Below are 17,795 nucleotides of genomic sequence, written 5' to 3' on the forward strand. Positions count from 1 at the left end.
CCAAGCCAGTAAATCCTGTTCAGGACATTTGCACATATTTACTCCCACCTCCACACAAAGCCACCTGAGCAAGGCTGTGAGGACGGTTTTGTGTGTAAGCACGGGAGACGGAAACCAGGAGACAGCCGGTCAAGGAGGGCCTTGAGAAAGGCTGGACGCCCATGTGACAGCCACACGACAGCCACAGAGAGGAGGGAGGCGCTTCTGTGAGTGTTCCACGGCACAGGAGCCCAGGCAGGTCACCAAGATGGAGAGGGCCAGTTGCACATCCCAGCGCACGTGGTGAGTGTGCACAAAGCGGGCAGCCGGCAGACAGGCAGGGGAACACGGAATCACTCCGTGTGGCCTCAAGCCACACACATGCATCGTCTACTCAGAACAGTCCATTTTAAGCTTAAAAGTGCAGCCTTGAGCCTGACGGCACCAAGTGAGCAGAGTGGCTGGCACTCGGGCAGAGACCACAGAGTGCAGCCACCCAGGGCCCCTTCCCCAGGGCTGGCTGGGGTCACACACACACCCCCCGCCCACATGAAGCATGGAAGACCCATCCTGCAGCCCAGCTGTCCCCTGTCCTAGGGCTGGGATGCTGGGCCTGACTCCCCTGATTGGCCTGGGTCCACGGCCAGTGCGCAGCAGCTAGCAGGGTGCAGGGGACTGGGTAGGGGCGCTGGACAGGCCCAGGCCACCCGCAGTCCTGCAGAGAAGCCAGCAGCGACCTCAGCAAGGGAGCAGCAGAGGGAATGGGGACCCCACACCTGGACTAGAGACCCAGCCTTGGAGCAACGGTCCTCAAGTCCCCCAGGGCTTCAGGGACAGACATATCCCTGGCTGCACGCTGAGAGTGTGGAGTGACGAGGGGATGCCAGGGCCACACGGAGCTGGGAAGGCAGCACACGGCAGTTCTGAGGATGTATGGCTCCAGGGACAGTCCTGGTTGAGTGAGGACAATGCCGGGAAGGACTCCAAGTGGCCGTGGGGGACTCTGTGCCCAGCCCGTCACCCACCCACTGGCAACTGTCCCTCCAGGGATGTCAGGGCAGAGAGATTCATGCATGAAGCGGCACTTAGCCAAAGGCCTCTTGCGTCCTCTCTGTCCCTCCTGCCCACTTCATGCTCTGCCTCGCATCTCCCCGCAGCCTCCAGAACTTCCAGGAGGAGAAGGTTGGAGGCATCACATTGTACCCCTGAGGGACCAGGGATGCACCTCTGAGGACGAGGACAGTGTTCCCCTCCCAGAACCTGGTGGCCAGTACCACAGCCCAGGCTGTGCTGCCGGAGAGGCCAGGTGGTGGAGCAGCACGCGCCAGCCAACAGCCAGGCTGTGAGGGACATGGTCAGTGTGACTGTAACATCGTCATCAATAAATGACACACCAACCACGGGAAAATCCAAACCCCCAACTCAGCAAGAGATGCATTTCTAAAAAAGAAACAACAACAACAAAAAAAAGCCTATTGTGTCCTTACATATTTTACCGAAAATTGTGAATCAACGTTTGTACAATTTATCCACTTTCCTGCTAATACTAATTTAAGGAAACCCCAAAAGAAGTGATTGAGAACTTAAAGCCTGATGCTCATGGCATTGTTTTTTTTTTTTTTTATTATTTATGATAGTCACAGAGAGAGAGAGAGAGAGAGAGAGAGAGAGGCAGAGACATAGGCAGAGGAAGAAGCAGGCTCCATGCACCGGGAGCCCGACGTGGGATTCGATCCCGGGTCTCCAGGATCGCGCCCTGGGCCAAAGGCAGGCGCTAAACCCGCTGCGCCACCCAGGATTCCCCATGGCATTGTTTTTGTGGCAGAGACGGATGGCAGGAACAAGGGCCTCTCTGGGGTAAACATGTGATGTGGAGCACGTCTTTGGGGCACCAGCCCCCTTGTCCCCTGCTCGCCTCGGGGTCTCAGCGTCCTTCTCCCACGCTAGACCAGCCTGCTCCCCACGGGGTAGAGGCATCGGACAGCCAGGGCCCAGGCCATGAACCACCCCCGCCCCCGCCCATGGTGCCCTCCAGGGCAGGTGGTGCTCCCGGTGCCCGGCATCACCTGGGAGCTCATTGGCAAGCTAGACTCTCAGGCGCCACCCCGACCCTGGGAGGCGCTCTGCTGCTGGGGAAGGCCGGGGAAGGGGAGGGGGAGGAGGGTCTCAGCAGCGGGGGTGGAGACCCTTCAACAGAGAAGTCGGAGTCCCCCAGACCCACAGGCACCCGGAGCCGTGGGCGGGGCCCCACGCCCCAGAGGTCAGGGAGCCCTAGGACAACGTCACAGAAGGTCAAGAACCATTTCCCAAACTCCCAGGCCCTGCCCGGAGGCCAGGCTACACCTGCATTTCCCCCGAGGTGGTTCGTTGTCTGGATGGGCCCACGCCCACGCCTGGGGGAGGGGGGTCAGACCAGGAGCAGACAGTGCAGGACTTCGTCTCAGGAAGCATCCAGAACGGGTGAAGCCAGGGCAGGAGAGGGCGTCCCCTCAGGGGACGGGGTGACCGCTGGTGGGCTCGGGGCTTCTCCTGGGTGATGGAATGTTCCGGAACTCACAGGCCGCGGCTGCACAGCAGTGTGAATGTACTAAATGCCGCTGAGCTGACCACATTAAAATGGTTAGTTTTATAGAAATTTTGTCTCAAAAACAAACTAGCTGGCGCCACAGCGTGATTCCATCCCAGCGCCCACCCACACCCTTATTAGCGACATCACGAGTCCCCCGGGGAGCAGAGCTGTTCAGGCCACTGGCCAGAGAGTGGCCGCCCGTGGTCAGCAGGCCACCCTGCCCGAGCCTCCTGCTGCAGGGTGCTGGGGCGCTGCTGTGACACCGGTGCCCTGAGCCCCCGAGCCGCCGAGGTGACTGAGGCTGGGGGCACGCGTGTGCTCCTGCCTCTGGGTGCAGGGGGATCCTTTCCAGAACTGCAGCGCGTTGCGGGTGCCCTCACCCCCTGGGACCCGTCACCCCAAGCCTCCGTCCAGAGCACTGCCCGCGGCCGCTGAACGAGGAAGGCCAGGAGCAGGAAAGGGGGGCTGTGGCCGGCGCTCACGTTCCCACGTCAGCCAGGTTTGGGGGCCGGGGCGGCCAGGCACAGGGCACCCACTGCTGACCCAGGCGACCCCGACGCCTCCCAGGCGGGTCCCGGGAGCTCCCACCTGGCCGGGACAGCCTGCACCACTGCCCCCTCCCCCGGTGCCTGCGACGAGCCCCCCGTGAAACACCGCCACCTGCCACGCCACAGTGTCTGTGCTTTACCACCTTCCCGGCGCCCAGGGCCCCCTGGCCGACGAGTAAACAGTCCTTAGGCCTGGTGGCAGGTTTGCAGCCCGGCTGGCGGTGGCGCAGGCTGCCCAGCCCCTGTCCAAGGGGTTTGAAGCGCTGTGTCAAATCTTTCTTTTTTTTTTTTTTAATTTTTTTTATTTATTTATGATAGTCACAGAGAGAGAGAGAGAGGCAGAGACACAGGCAGAGGGAGAAGCAGGCTCCATGCACTGGAAGCCTGACGTGGGATTCGATCCCGGATCTCCAGGATCGCGCCCTGGGCCAAAGGCAGGCACTAAACTGCTGTGCCACCCAGGGATCCCTCAAATCTTTCTTAACCTCATGCCATGATCTCAGCCTACTCCCCCTGCATCACCAGGCTGCGCAGAACAAGTGGGTGGATGCCCGAGCGTCCCTGCCCCAGCGATGCCCCGCTGACAGCCCACCTGCCTTGGATCTGGGGCTCCCCCTCAGCTCCCCACGCCTCGCCTCCCCGGGACCCGGACCCCAGCCTGGGGCAGCAGCCTGAGCATCAGAGGGCCGGGGCGCGAGGCTTCCCCCAGCCTCACCAGGAGCCTGTGTGGTTCCGAGGGTCAAACCGCGTGACACGACTGTGCCCACGGTGCCTCCCAGCTGCGCCCGAGTGGGTTCTCTCCATGCTCCACACTGTCCGAGGCAGGAGCGTGTGCGCAGACAACCCGACCGTGGGGCAATGCAGCCCTGCTGGCTCCTCGCCCCGAGACCCAAGCAGCTTCCCCTGCAGCGCAGTGAGCTCCTCACTCCACCATGGTGGGGAGGAGTCACGCGAGGGAGGATCATATGCCAGCCGGATCGCATCCACGGAGCGGGCGGCTGGGGCGAGGGCACCGAGGGTGACGGCCATGACCGAGCCACAGCCCCTGGGGTCCGCCTGCCCACGTTGGCGCCATTCTCTCCAGCCCTGGGGACACGGCTGGATGCACGGGGCAGAGAATGTCCCCAAGGGAGCCGAGCCTGGCAGGCAGCGTTCCCATGGAATTCACCAGAACACCTGGGGGCCCGCTACGATGAGCACCGAAGGAAGAACGTGCAGGCGAAGGCCAGGCCCCCCTCACCTGGGGAAGCCACTGCTCACAGCTCTGTGTGTTTGTGTGCGCACACGTGTGTACATGACGTGCATGTGTGTGCATGTATGTGTGTGTGCGTGGGGCCGTGTGCCCATGCGGGAAGTGTGCATGAGTGTGCACCTATGTGTGCACGCACACGTGTGTACATGCATCTGAATGCATGGGGGTTTGTATGTGCCTGCGTGTATATGCATGGAGCACGTGCCCACACCCCTGTGTGTACATGGTATGCACGAGTGTGCCCCACAGGCGGTGCGTGCATGCGTGTGCGTGCGTGTGTACGTGATGCGCACACGTGTGTGCGGCCGTCTATGCAGTAGGGCCGACAGCCCCCCCGGATTCTGCGGCCGTGAGTCAGGCCGCCGCGGGGGGTGAAAGCTGGGGGCAGGCCAGGGGCTGCGAGCGGGCAGATAGGATCTAGGCAGACGGGGTGATTGCATCTCCAGGTGGCTGAACGGGAGAAGCTGGACACGTTCCGAGTGTGACTCTGGTTTCGAGGGTGAAGCACCGGGAGCGACATCGCCGTGTGCCATCGCTAATGAGGCGGCTCACGACTCGTCTGGACTCGCGTCTCCCCAGCAGGATGAAAGAGGAGCCCTGGGGGCTCACACGTCACCTCAGCAGGGCTCGGAGGCCCGGGCCTGTCCCAGCGTCCCCGGCCGGCGGGCTGCTCCCAGGCTGGTCATCGGGGCGTGTGTGAAGGGGGCGGGCACGCTTACGAGACACCGCACAGTGTCGCCTACCGTCAAGCCCCGGGCGCTCGGGCCCTCGCCACGGTCCCGCTCTGGGCGCCTCTGCGGACGCGCTGCCCACCCGAGCAGTAACCCAGGGCTGCTGTGGCTCGCACTCACGCTCTTGCACACGGAGGACCCAGACCCGGCCCACGTCCCCTGGGTCCAGGTCCCAGCCAGCCCCTTGGCCGCTCTGCGACCGTGATGGACGTGAGAATGAGGGCGCGGGGGCCGCCCGGCCGGCGCCCTCCCCCGGTCACGCAGCTCCTGCACCAGCGGGCGTGCTTCCCGGGTGGCCTCGGTGCAGGGCGGAAGCCCGTGGCCGCAGCAGCGTGAGTGATGCGGGCCCAGTGCGCTCTGCCCCGGGGACCAGCGCCTCTGCCCCTGCCTCCACCTTCGCCCGCAGCCTCCCTCCTCACACTGAAGAGGGACCGGGCTTGGGCCTCCCCGACGGCGCCAAGGGCCACAGGCACAGGGCATCACGGGGCCGAGGCCCCAGCGAGGCCCAAAGGCCGAGACAGGGGCCAGCGTTCGGAGCTGCTTTGCTCCGGGGGCGTCGGCCTGCCCTGGGGAGGCGGCTGGGAGCCCCCAGCTCGGAGCACGGGAGGCAGCCCCCCCAGGGGCCCCCGGGGAGCGCCCCTGCACTGCGCCCTCGGCCTGGAGGCCAGCGCCCCGTGGCCACTGTCTGCAGGCGCCTGCAGGGTGAGTCACGCTACCTGCGGAGGTAGCGTCCCGGGCCTCAGCGTGCTGTCACAGCACAGCCCAATACGGTGCCCCGCAAACCAGGGACGGGCACACGCGTTCACACGGCCGCACGAGCAGAGACCGGCCAAATCCACAGAAAGTGGAGACGGGCCGTCAAAGCCTCCGCGGTGGGAACAGTCAGCAGACGTCAGAGTCTGAAGCTCCGAGTCTCGGCAGAAACCAGAAACCACAGCGGGGGGCGGGGGGGACCGCCGCTCAGGAACCACACGACCTGCACACGCAGCGTCCCCTTAGTTTCCTACAGAAGCACGAACCTGCTGCCAGGGGGCTCCCACGACCCAGTGCACGATCTGGGCCCTCAGGGGGACGCACCGGGCCTGCGGGGGGACACACCGGGCCCACGGGGGGACGCACCAGGCCCACGGGAGATGCACCGGGCCTGTGGGGGATGCACCGGGCCTGCATGGGACGCACTGGGCCTGCGGGGGACACACCAGGTCTGCACGGAATACACCGGGCCCTCGGGATGCACCGGGCCTGCGGGGGATTCACCGGGCCTAAGAGGGACGCCCTGGGCTTCTTGTGGGGCTAAAGCCAAGGCAGCCCCAGGGGAAATCCACTCGCAGCCCAGGGCTCCATCGTCATACGTCCTTCTCCAACGTGGACCCTCTGCCGCCTCCTCTGAGGACCCCGTGAGCCATCAGACCCGCCGGGATAAGCCGGGTCACCTCATAGCTCGGGACCCCTAGCTGAATTGCACCTGCCAAGTGCCTCCTGTGGACGGCGCGCCCACGAGCATCGGCCTGGGCTGGCACAGCGTCCAGAGCCGCCACCCTGCCCCCCGCGCTTGCTCGGCTACAGAATGAAGGACCTGAGCAATGGGTTCAACGCCAAGTTTAAACCACACCTGAAGAGGGAAAAGGTAAAGCAGAACGCGGGTGGGAACAGAAGACACGTCTGGAAAGACGTGAGGCCGAAGTGCTGGCGGGCAGCGGGCAGTGGGACGGCGTTGCTGGGACCCAGCCCCCGCCCGCCCCTACAGGTGCCCTGGACCCCGCCCCGCAGCAGCCGGTGGGAACATGGGGACCCGATGCGCTGCACCTGAGGGCACCGCTCAGGCCATCAGCACGCAGGGAGCACCGGGTCTGAGCCGCGCGCCCGTCTGGGGGCTGGAAGAGTCGGACAGGAAACGACGAATGGGGCCTGGCGCTGCTGGGGACGGCCTGATCTAGAAGCGGGGAGGTCGGAGAGAGCTGCCGACACCTGAGGAAAGGCCCAGGGGTGCGGGAGCCGAGGAGGCAGGCCGGCAGGGGCGCAGCCAAGGGCCTGGGGTGCTCTCGGTCCCGAGCAGGGTGAGGCCCGTGGGAGGATATTTTTAGTATTTTGCAATGAACTAAACATATCGTTTTGACCTTGAGATTCCCTAATCAAAAAATTTTTTAAAAGATTCACTTATTCATTTGGGGGGGGGCAGAGGGAGAGGGAAGCCCAAGCTGACCCCCTGCAGCGCACAGAGCCCCACACGGGACTCGATCCCACGACCCTGAGATCATGACCTGAGCTGAAACCAAGAGTCCGACGCTCAACTGGCTGAGCCCCTTGGACGCACCAAAGTCCAAATTACTTTTTTAATTTTTAAAATTTGAGTTTATGAGCAAGATTGGGTGACGAAGGAGAGTCCCGGAGTGCAGGAAAGTTCTGGAAGACCCAGGGCTGGAGCACCCAGGCACGCCGGAGGAGCAGGGGGTCCTGAGCGCCAGGCGAGGCCCACGGCCCCCGATGCATCCCTGCAGGGCCTCCAGCGCCCACTCAGCAGACCAGCAAGGCCCACGACGGCACGTGGACGTGGCCTCCCCACCGCCTGCAGCAGCGGTCCCGCCGCCGAGGAGCAGCCCGGACCCCGGGTGGAGGGCTGAGGAGCCCACGGTGGTGGCTCCGCGGCGGGGGACGGTCCAGGACACGGGCGGCCCAGCGAGCGGCGAGGGCAGGGGTGAGGCGGGCCCAGGCAGTGGCTCCGCGTCGCTGACCTTCACCTTTCCTCGTTTTTCCAACTGATTTTCCGAAACGATCAGAAATGGATTTTGCATTAAGAATTTTAAAACTTTTTTCAAAAAAAAACTTTTTTCACTTGTTTTGTAATCAGAGGCTGTGGCCGTGATCCAGATGAGGGGCACAATGTAGGGGCGCGTGGGGGGGGTGGTCAGAGCGTGTGGGCGCGTGTGGGTCGCAGGCTCCCGCCTGGAAGGAGGCCAGTGAGGGCGGCAGCTGCGGGAGGCGCCCCGGGGCCAGGCTGGCTGGGGGCAGAGAGGAGCCCGGTCCCCTCCGCGCCGTGTCCATGCCCCCCACCGGGCTCACCAGACAGCAGGCAGGCTCCACGGCCCCCACGGCGGGGTCTCCTAACCCTATGCCCCTGAGGCCAGGGCCCCCAAAGGGCCACCCCCTCTGGGCGATCAGAGCCATGAGCACAGGGGGAACCCACGCGGGGAGCAGTGAGCACGTCCAAAGCCACAGCCGCCAGCACGGGCACCGCAGGGCGCCTGAGGGGAAGGGGCCGGTGGCGCCCTGCAGCTGGCAGGGGCGAAGGCAAACACTCCCTGAGGATCGCGCCTCCATGGGCGATGGGCTCACGAGAGCCGCGCCCGCGGCGGGATGGCGAAGGGCAGGAGCAGAGCCGCCGACGCTCCCCGAGGCCGCGCTGCACGCAGCAGGCTTGCCGGGCGGGGAACCGGGGCGGGGGTCGCCTCCGCCTTCCTGGCGGCCCCCACGGACACACCGGGGATGTAGGGCGCCGCGCTCCCAGCCACGGGGACCCCGCACTCCCGGAGCGGACGCTGTCCCACGCGCCCATCGGCCTGACGCAGAAGGGGACCGGGGCCGTCGAAGGGCCGACCAGGGACGTGCAGCTGCCGAGGCCGAAAGGACACTAGGAGCTTAAAGAAACTGCAGCTGAGCAGGACCTCGGCTGGTGGCTCCGCCTGGAGACACCCCAGTTCCCGCTGTGCCCCCAGCGCCGGCGAGGGAGGAGGGCTCAGGAGGGCTCGAGAGGCCAGCCCGGCTAAGCCGCGCGTGGGGTGAGGCGTGGGCACCACTCTTGGAGGCCCGCGGGCCCCTCCTGGGTGCCGAGCATCAGGCGGCCGCCTCCAGCCACAGGCTGTGAGCGAAGTGACCCCCAGGGGCAGGGCTGAGGCCTCGGCCTGGGCCACACGTCGCCCCAGGTCCCAGCGCGGACAGCACGCTCACGGAGGAGCAGGGACGGCCGTCCTGGCACCTGCTCCCGCCGGGCGCGGCCCTGCACGGCGCCCTCCGGGTCCTGCGGCCACCGGCCCATGTCCGTGGTGTCCGGGGCCTCGGGGGCTGCTCGGGAGCCACAGCGGACCTCGGGTCGTCCAGGGGGCACTTCACACCCCGGAATGCCCTGCGGGTGTTGGTCCAGACCGGCGTGCGCCGCAGCGGGGACATTGCACGCGGAACATTCAGGTCGCACCTGTAAGAATCCAAGTTTCGAAAGTTTAACTTTAATCATTTTTATTGACCTTTTATAGTCATTATAATTCGTTTTACGAATTATAGTTTGCATTTTTTTAAAGATTTTTTTTTAATTTGTTTATTCATGAAAGACACAGAGAGGAGAGAGAGGCAGATACCCAGGCAGAGGGAGAAGCAGGCTCCATGCAGGGAGCCCGACGTGGGACTCGATCCCAGGACCCCGGGGTCACACCCTGGGCCCCCCGGGCTGCCCCGCATTCACATTTTGAACACTTTGAACATAATTACAGTTTTTAAAGCTATTTTAGACCAGCACTGTTAATAGATACTAATTTAATGACAACTGTGAATAACGTAAGTAGGGATTTTGTTGAAATACAGGTGAATTAAAAAAAGACACGAGTGAAAAACATAAAATGTATGGGACGAATGTCCAACGTGTAAATGGCGTGGGTGTGCGCTGAGTGCCACGTCCAACATCGCCAGCCTGTGCACAGAAGCCCAGACCCGCGTGGCCACGGTGAAACCACGTGTGTTTTCACGTTGCGTCAGGCGTGGGGACACCGAGCCTTACGCACGTGTGTCAGGGCGGGGACGGAAACTTTTACTCAATCAGCAGGGCCTCTGGTTTCGTGCGTGGCCGGACATGGCCACCCTGTGCACGTGCTCGGAGCTGCTGCCACCTCTGGGAGGCCACGTGGAGGGGGCTCAGCTGCGGTCTGCGTGGCCCTGTGAGGCGCAGCCCCCGTGGCCTGGGGGCCCCTGCACCACCCCGGGCCCAGCCGAGGACCCGACGCACGTTCCCCCCCAGGACCCGCAATGCTGCAGGCAGTCTGGAGGCGTCGACAGCAGCACGGTGGCCACCAAGACCAACCCTGAGACCCTGGGCCTGGCACCAGAGGATCACCCTACCCCCAGGGCAGACCCCCCGGCCGTGGGCTGGGCAGGGGGCCGTGTGGGGGCCCGGGGCAGGAGGGGGTCTCGGCCCCCGAGGGAGCCTGGGCTGTGATGGCACGACCCGGACCCTGATGCCCCCTGACCCCTGATGCCCCCTGACCCCTGATGCCCTTGGATCCCTGATGCCCCCTGAACCCTGATGCCCCTGGACCCCTGATGCACCCAACCCCCGATGCCCCCTGACCCCTGGTGGCCCTGGACCCCTGGTGCCCCCTGACCCCGGATGCCCCCTGAACCCTGATGCCCCTGATCCCTGACACCCCCTGACCCTTGATACCCTCTGATCCGATGCCCCTGATCGCTGATGCCCCCTGATACCCCCTGGCCCAATACTCCCTGATCCGATGCCCCTGATCGCTGATGCCCCCTGCTACCTGCTGACCCCTGATGCCCCCGGTCTGGGGAGACAGCAGCAGATGTGTGAGGGGTTGCACTCCCTGCCGACTGAGGCAGCCAGGCCCCTCCCCTGGCGGTGGGCGCCGTCTTCCCATGGGGACGCTCCCCTGGACGTCGAGCATGTGCAGGCTGGCACACGGCAGATGATTCATGTGGCTAATTTATTAGGACAATCAGGCTAAAGGTAGGTTAATTACTTTTTAATCATTCTCTCGAGGGTACATGAAAATGCGAGCGCCTAGCACGGCTTGGCTAGCGGGCCGGGGACGGGGACGGGGCCTGGCGCGGCGGGCTGGCCAGCTGGAGGGAGCTGGTGCGTCGCTGCTGCAGCGTGCCGAGGGGCGGCCGCGCAGGGGTCCTCCCACGCATCGGCGTGACAGCGTGCGCAGCCCACGGCCCGCTGGGTAAACCTGGACACGCAGACCTGGGGCGGCCTCTCCTCCCGGGGCCCCAGGCGGCCCACCGCGGCTGGCACGGCAGCTGGGCCTGGGCCAGCACAGCACAGGTACCAGGCCCGTGTCTCTGGGCGGGCACAGGACTGGTGTCCCACCGTGAGCCGCAGGGATGGGAACGTGAGGCCGTGGGGGCCGCGGGGCCCTGCCCGGGGATGGTGTCCACGGCAGAGCACGTGCCAGGGCGAGCACTGGACAAGTGGCAGAGCTTGGGACGGCCCAGTTGGAGCAGCAGCCACCGCCGTCAAGGGGAGGGAAGCGCACGCGTGGCGCGGGACAGCGGGCGGGCAGGAGGCCGTGGGTCCGGAAGGACCAGGGCAGCTACAGGGCCGTGCAACAGGCCAGGCGACCGGGCAGACGAAGACACCCGTGCGGGGAAAACCACCCAAGAGCTACGGGCTGAAAGGCCGGGATGTGGCCAACGCCTCGGCCTACACAGGCAGAGGCCAGCGGGGGGACACAGGAGGCGACAGGACCGCCACGGCCTGGCCTCCGGGCGGCAAGGTCTGAGGAGGGCAGCCCGGGCCCAGGGGGTGGCCTTGGGGAGCAAGGCCACGGCGAAGCCCATCCGCCCGTCTCACCCCCACGCGGGGAGGGAAAGAGGAATCGCGGCTCCCAGGGGGGCTGACGCTCTTCTGCTCCCCCCGATCCCTCAGCAGGACTGCTGATGGCAAAGGCCGTTGTGGCGTCGGGGCGGCCTGGCGGGGCAGCTGTGCCTTGGGTGACAGCTCCCAGGGCCCACCGGGTCCCGTGTGGCTCTGGTGACCCTAAGGAGATCGGAGGGTGAGGCGGGGATACTGCAAGCCCCGGGGCAAACGCTGAGGGATGAATATGTCCCACGATCAAATGCAATGTATTTACTGCTCGTGCAGATAAATTATATTTAAAAAGCAGATTAGTGGCAGGATAACATGCAGTCGGGCAAGGTGGCGCCTCCCAACGCTCCGAGAGATGCCGGTAATGGCACAAACCTTGAAGGATATGGGAGTTACAGAGTACGAACCAGCGGTTATGAATCAAAAGTTGGAATTTGCCTTCGATATGTGACTACCATTCCAGATGATGCAAAAATTTATTGGAGTCCTGCTAAGAAACCTAATGTGGATGCCGATGACGTAAGGCTGGCGTTGATCGATCGCCAGCCTTACGCGTCGCGTTGATCCATCTTTGACTTCTCCTCCCCCAAGAGGTTATTTTTACTAGCTATTGCAAGGCAGAAAAATCAAACCCCTTTACCCCTGATTAAGCCATTTGCAGGACCCAGACTGCACCTGACAGAGGCTGCTCATCAGCTCCAACACTAGGCCCAAGTCCTTAAGTGAAGGGACCTAACCAAGGGAGGCCGGTTCCGCTGTAGCAACCCCACGGACAGCACCTGTCCCAAAGCTGCACCTCCAGTGTCAGTGACGAGCCAAAGACTTACGGTGCAGATTCCACATTCTCAGTCGACACCCGTCAAATCAGTTCCTGCAACTACTGCAGTTCAAAATATTCTGATTAACCCTTCAGTAATTGGGCCCCAAAATATTCTCATTACCTCCAACATGGTTTCATCACAGAAAATGGCCAGTGACTCAAACCCACTGAAGAGAAAACACGAAGGTGATGATGATAATGATACTATGTAAGGAATACCATCAAAAAAAAAAAAAAAAAAAAAGGAATACCATCAAGACGCGTTTCAAATGTGTAGTTGGTTTGGAGCCCGTTATACTGAACTGGAATACTCTATCGTCTCAGGTGTTATCCTAGAAAATGTAAAAGTAGCTGCAGTGATTTTCACATTAGCTTAAACTGTTAGATTTCTTTTTTTGAAACTGTCAGATATCTTAAGTGAGTATACCAATGCTTTTTCATTAGGCTTCAAGTAAAAAAGCATTTGTTTCCTAATATTTTGATTAACGTTGAATTCTTTAACAGTTTTATATTTGGAAGCAGTTTTCTGCATGTATCAGCCTCTACAGCCTGATCAGTGGGCTAATCTTTAACAGCATGATTTCTAATTTACATTCAAATACTTTCTTTTGTAAGGTAAAAAAAAGTCACAATTTTCGTTTTCACCAACTTTTTTGACCAAATCTCTAAATTTAGGAAATATTTTTGGAAAAGATGGATTTAAAGGGATTCTAAATTTATTTTGAGTGTGTTTCTTGGTATTCCCTAACCTCCCACCTCCTCAACCCAGTTTCTAGATCCCATTCATTTTCTGTACCACGTCTTCCCCATGGGCCTGAGTTTCCACCAATACTCTTAGAAGGCCAAAGCCCGAATTTAAAAAGTCTAATCCGGGGATCCCTGGGTGGCTCAGTGGTTTAGCGCCTGCCTTCAGCCCAGGGCGCGATCCTGGAGACCCGGGATCGAATCTCATGTCGGGCTCCGGGTGCATGGAGCCTGCTTCTCCCTCTGCCTGTGTCTCTGCCTCTCTCTCTCTCTGTGTGACTATCATAAATAAATAAAAATTAAAAAAATAAATAAAAAGTCTAATCCCTGATAATACAGTTCAGTGTCATTTTCCTATTTTTAAAACCTGCTTTACATGCCTAAAGGTTTGCTTTGCTTTCTTTCTCTCCATATTAGAGCAGTTGGGCTTTATCCATTGCCTTTTATGCTGTTTGAGGTTTACTCTGCTTTTAGCAGGTAGTTTGGGGCAGCCCGGGTGGCGCAGCAGTTTAGCGCCGACTGCAGCCCGGGGTGTGATCCTGGAGACCCGGGATCGAGTCCCACATCAGGCTCCCTGCATGGAGCCCGCTTCTCCCTCTGCCTGTGTCTCTGCCTCTCTCTCTCTCTGTGTCTCTATTAATAAATAAATAAGAAAAATCTTTAAAAAAAAAACAAACGGTAGTTTGGCATCAGTTACAGTTTGTCTTATATTGCAAGTTGATAACTCCATATTTCACATGTCTAAATTTAACAGAGAAGATGCCATAGCTTAAAATCTGCCTTGAAAATTATATTTACACTGGACCTAGGCAGAAGCCATTAAAGAGCAAGTGTTTTTTTCCTTTCTACCATACATATATGCTACGATCTCTACTGCTTGAACCCTTCTATTGGTATAATTCATTTTTCTAGCTTGTTGCTGAGGATATCGTACATGAGATGGGATCAGAGCTGAAAATCCCCCAGAAGGCCAACAACAAAATCAAATCAGTGTAATGTGACCTGCATTTAGGTGTACAATGCATAGGTTTCCCGGTAATGTTGCTCAACACCTTTCACCATTTTCCACTTATACACATGTAAACGTCTTAGGGGAAAAGATTGCAAAGCTTTCAAAAATACAAATAGGCCTGTTGTTTTCAAGTAAGTTTGACATATTCAGTATAGGAATACTTTAGCAGAGTTTTCTAAAATAGATTTTCATATGTCATAATTTAGAACTTACAGCCAAGGATCCTCAAACTTAAAGCACAGGAAAGTTTCATGTTAGGATGGTGCTTGATACATTGAAGAGAAATAGTCCAGGGACCGAAAAGACCTGTCTTATCACAGTTTGAGTGTTTTTGGATATTAGGGAAAAGGTGGTATCAAACTTATAAAAACAGGTCCGATCACGATAGGAGAAGGATGTTCATCGTATAGCATAGGATATCATTACTTGAGTGTTCTCAGGGAAGCAGCATGTCAAAAAGTCTAGGTTCTAGCCCTGGCTCCCATCACTTACCAGCTATGTGACCTTACTTCACCTCTGAACCTAGTTCTCAGCAATAGAAAAATAACACCAACCCTGCCTACCTCACAGGGATGTTGTTGAGGGTTTAACTGGTATATGAGAAAATTATTTCAAAATTGTAAAATGGTTTATAACACCAAGAAATTGTTGATGTATCTGTCCTATGATTAATTTAAAAATTTAACTTAAGGGGGATCCCTGGGTGGCGCAGCGGTTTGGCGCCTGCCTTTGGCCCGGGGCACGATCCTGGAGACCCGGGATCGAGTCCCACGTCGGGCTCCCGGTGCATGGAGCCTGCTTCTCCCTCTGCCTATGTCTCTGCCTCTCTCTCTCTCTCTCTCTCTCTGTGACTATCATAAATAAATAAAAAAATTTTAAAAAAAATTTAACTTAAGAAAATAAAACTGAAATAAAAACAAATAAAAAGCAAATTAAGCTAAATGGAATACTAATAATTATTCCAAGAATCCAAACGAAGGCAGGAAAGCCAGAGCAAAGTCACAAGCACTTAGAGGGGACGAACAGAAAGCAAAGAAAAACAATAACAACAGAAGACCGAAATCCAAACATCTCAATTATTACATTAAACATAATTACACGGGGCGCCTGGGTGGCTCAGTGTCTGCCTTCGGCTCAGGTCACGATCTTGGGGATCAAGTCTTGTGTTGAGCTCCCTGTTCAGCAGGGACACTGCTTCTCCCTCTGCCCCCCTGCTTGTGGTCTGCCTCTCTCTGAAATAAATGAAATCTTTAAACGAAAACCCCCCATAATTACACTAATGAAAAGATGGAAATTAAAAAAAAAAAAGATGGAAATTGTCAGATCTGATAAAAAACAATAGGGCAGCCCCAGTGGCCCAGCAGTTTAGCGCCACCTTTAGCCCAGGGTGTGATCCTGGGGACCCAGGATCGAGTCCTGTGTTGGGCTCCCTGCAGGGAGCCTGCTTCCCCCGCTGCCTGTGTCTCTGCTTCTCTCTCTTTCTCTGTGTCTGTCATGAATAAATAAATAAAAAATCGTAAAAAAAAAAAAAAAAAAAAAAAAAAAAAAAAACAATAGAAACTGGGATGCCCCACTGGCTCAGTGGGAAGAGCAAACAGCTCTCAATCTTGGGGTCTCAGGAGTCCAAGCCCCATGCTGGGTGCAGAGATTACTTAAAAAATACAAAATAAAAAAATGTTTTAAGTAGTAATAAAAACAAAAATTTAAAAAAATTTTAATGTATCTTATAGATACATGCCATCTATAAGAAATATAATGCCATAGATATTTTAAATGTTTTTTTTTTTTTAAAAGAAAGAGTTTCCCCAAATTGAGCAGCAGGCCCAGGAGCTTAGCAACTGAATTCTATGAACCTTTCAGGGAACAGGTTGTCCTATGAGAAGAAAGAACAAGGACTCTGGCTCCGACGCCAAGGCCAAAGGAAGCCGGGTCCTCGCTCATCCGCGCGGGCGCAGAACTACTGGAGGAGACCCCAGCCAGGCGGGGTGACCGGGGTGCTGCCCCCGAGGGGCAGCAGCGTCACAGGATGCCCGTCGGCATCAACCACATCAAGGGGGCCCTCCCAGTCCCAAGGCCAGACGCGAAGAGCAGGGCGCACTCCAGGGCCCTGTGTTCCCGGCGGTGGGGACGGCATCCCCCTACTGCGCCTGCGCCCCGACAGCACACACACCCCACTGTGCAGCCAGGCCTGCAGGGGTGCAGCTGTGCGGGAGTGGACAGGGGTAAGGGTACGCGTGTGTCAGGGCGTGTGGTGTGTGGGGTGAGGGAGCCAGTCTGCAGGCGTGCGGTGTGCCACCGTGGGAGGGTGCGGGTGTGCGGGCGAGTGCACGTGCTTCAGCGTGCACGCGTGGGTGTGCGGTGTGTGAGCGTGTGGCCGGGGCGTGCACCTGCTGGGGCAGGAAGCTCCCGACCTGAGCAGCCCACGGCCCCACCCTGTAGCCCCCATCCCGCTGGGCCCCAGGCCCTGAGCCGGCGCCCGCCCCAGCCCACGGGAGGCAGCAGCACAGCCTCGTGCCCGCGTGACGGCCGTCGCGTGTGCAGGCCTCGCCGGCTGCCTGGGGGCCGGGCGCCCCGTGACACACAGACGGGGGCCGACTGGCCGCACACCAACGGGGCTGGTTTGGGCCACTGCGGCCAGAAGCCTCCGAAGGGGGCGCATCCAGGGTCACGCAGCCGGAGGCGGCAGGTGGGCGCAGCGCCGCAGGTGCAGCCACGAACACGGCTCCCAGGCCCTTGGCGGCCGCGGCCCCCCCGCCAGGCCCCGGCCTCTGTAGGCGGCCTCCGACGGCCAGGTCTCGGGCCCTCGTCCTGGCCACACGCGTCCCCACTGCCGCCACGGCAGGAGCTGCCCCAGCAGGCGCCTCCGCCCAGGCCAGACCCCCCACCTGCCGGCCGGTGCTTCCCGCGGAGGGCGGGGGGCAGGGAGCCCGCGAGCAGGCCCCGACGCCACAGGGCCCGCGCCCCGGAGGAGCCAGAGTGCAGGTGCACGGGTGTGCGCGGGTGGGCGTGCGTGCTGACAGGCGCCCACCCGAGCACCCTTGCACCCACGCGTCAGGCAGAGATCTTCACGGGGGCGGGCGTGCCCGCGGGGGTGGCGCCCAGGCCCTGGCGGGGGGAGCGCTGCCACCGGGTGGGGCGGGAGAGCCCCGAGAGCCCCGAGAGCCCCGAGAGCCCCAGCCGGCTCTGCCCCGGAGCTGCGACTGTTTAATGTGGTTCCAGCTCATTTAGCGCATTACCCGGGATTTCAAAGAGCCATTAGCACAAGACAATCCCTCGGTCTCCTGCTTCCACCTGAACGGGTTCCAACGTCAGGTCCTCTGCCAGGAGGGCGAGCCCACGTGCACACGCGCGCACACGCACACACCACATGAAAGGAAGCCGTCACCGCTGCTTCCCCGCAGGCGGGCGCGCGGGGTGTCGCCGCCATCCACACTATCACACGCTCACGCAGGCTCACTGCGGGGCCGAGGGCCCGGCCTGTCCCCCAGCCCACAGGGCCCGGCCCCCCTGTGGCCGGCTGGTCCCGCTCCGGGCCTGGAGAGGGCAGG

The 17,795-nt window shown here is 60.0% G+C and overlaps 1 pseudogene; it reads left to right on the forward strand.

The window, feature by feature from the left end:
- Nucleotides 1–11,986: 11,986 nt before the first annotated feature.
- Nucleotides 11,987–12,735, forward strand: LOC144302062 (transcription initiation factor TFIID subunit 9B pseudogene; annotated as a pseudogene).
- Nucleotides 12,736–17,795: the final 5,060 nt, after the last annotated feature.

This window comes from Canis aureus, chromosome 30 (assembly GCF_053574225.1).
Source record: "Canis aureus isolate CA01 chromosome 30, VMU_Caureus_v.1.0, whole genome shotgun sequence".
NCBI classification, from domain to species: domain Eukaryota; kingdom Metazoa; phylum Chordata; class Mammalia; order Carnivora; family Canidae; genus Canis; species Canis aureus.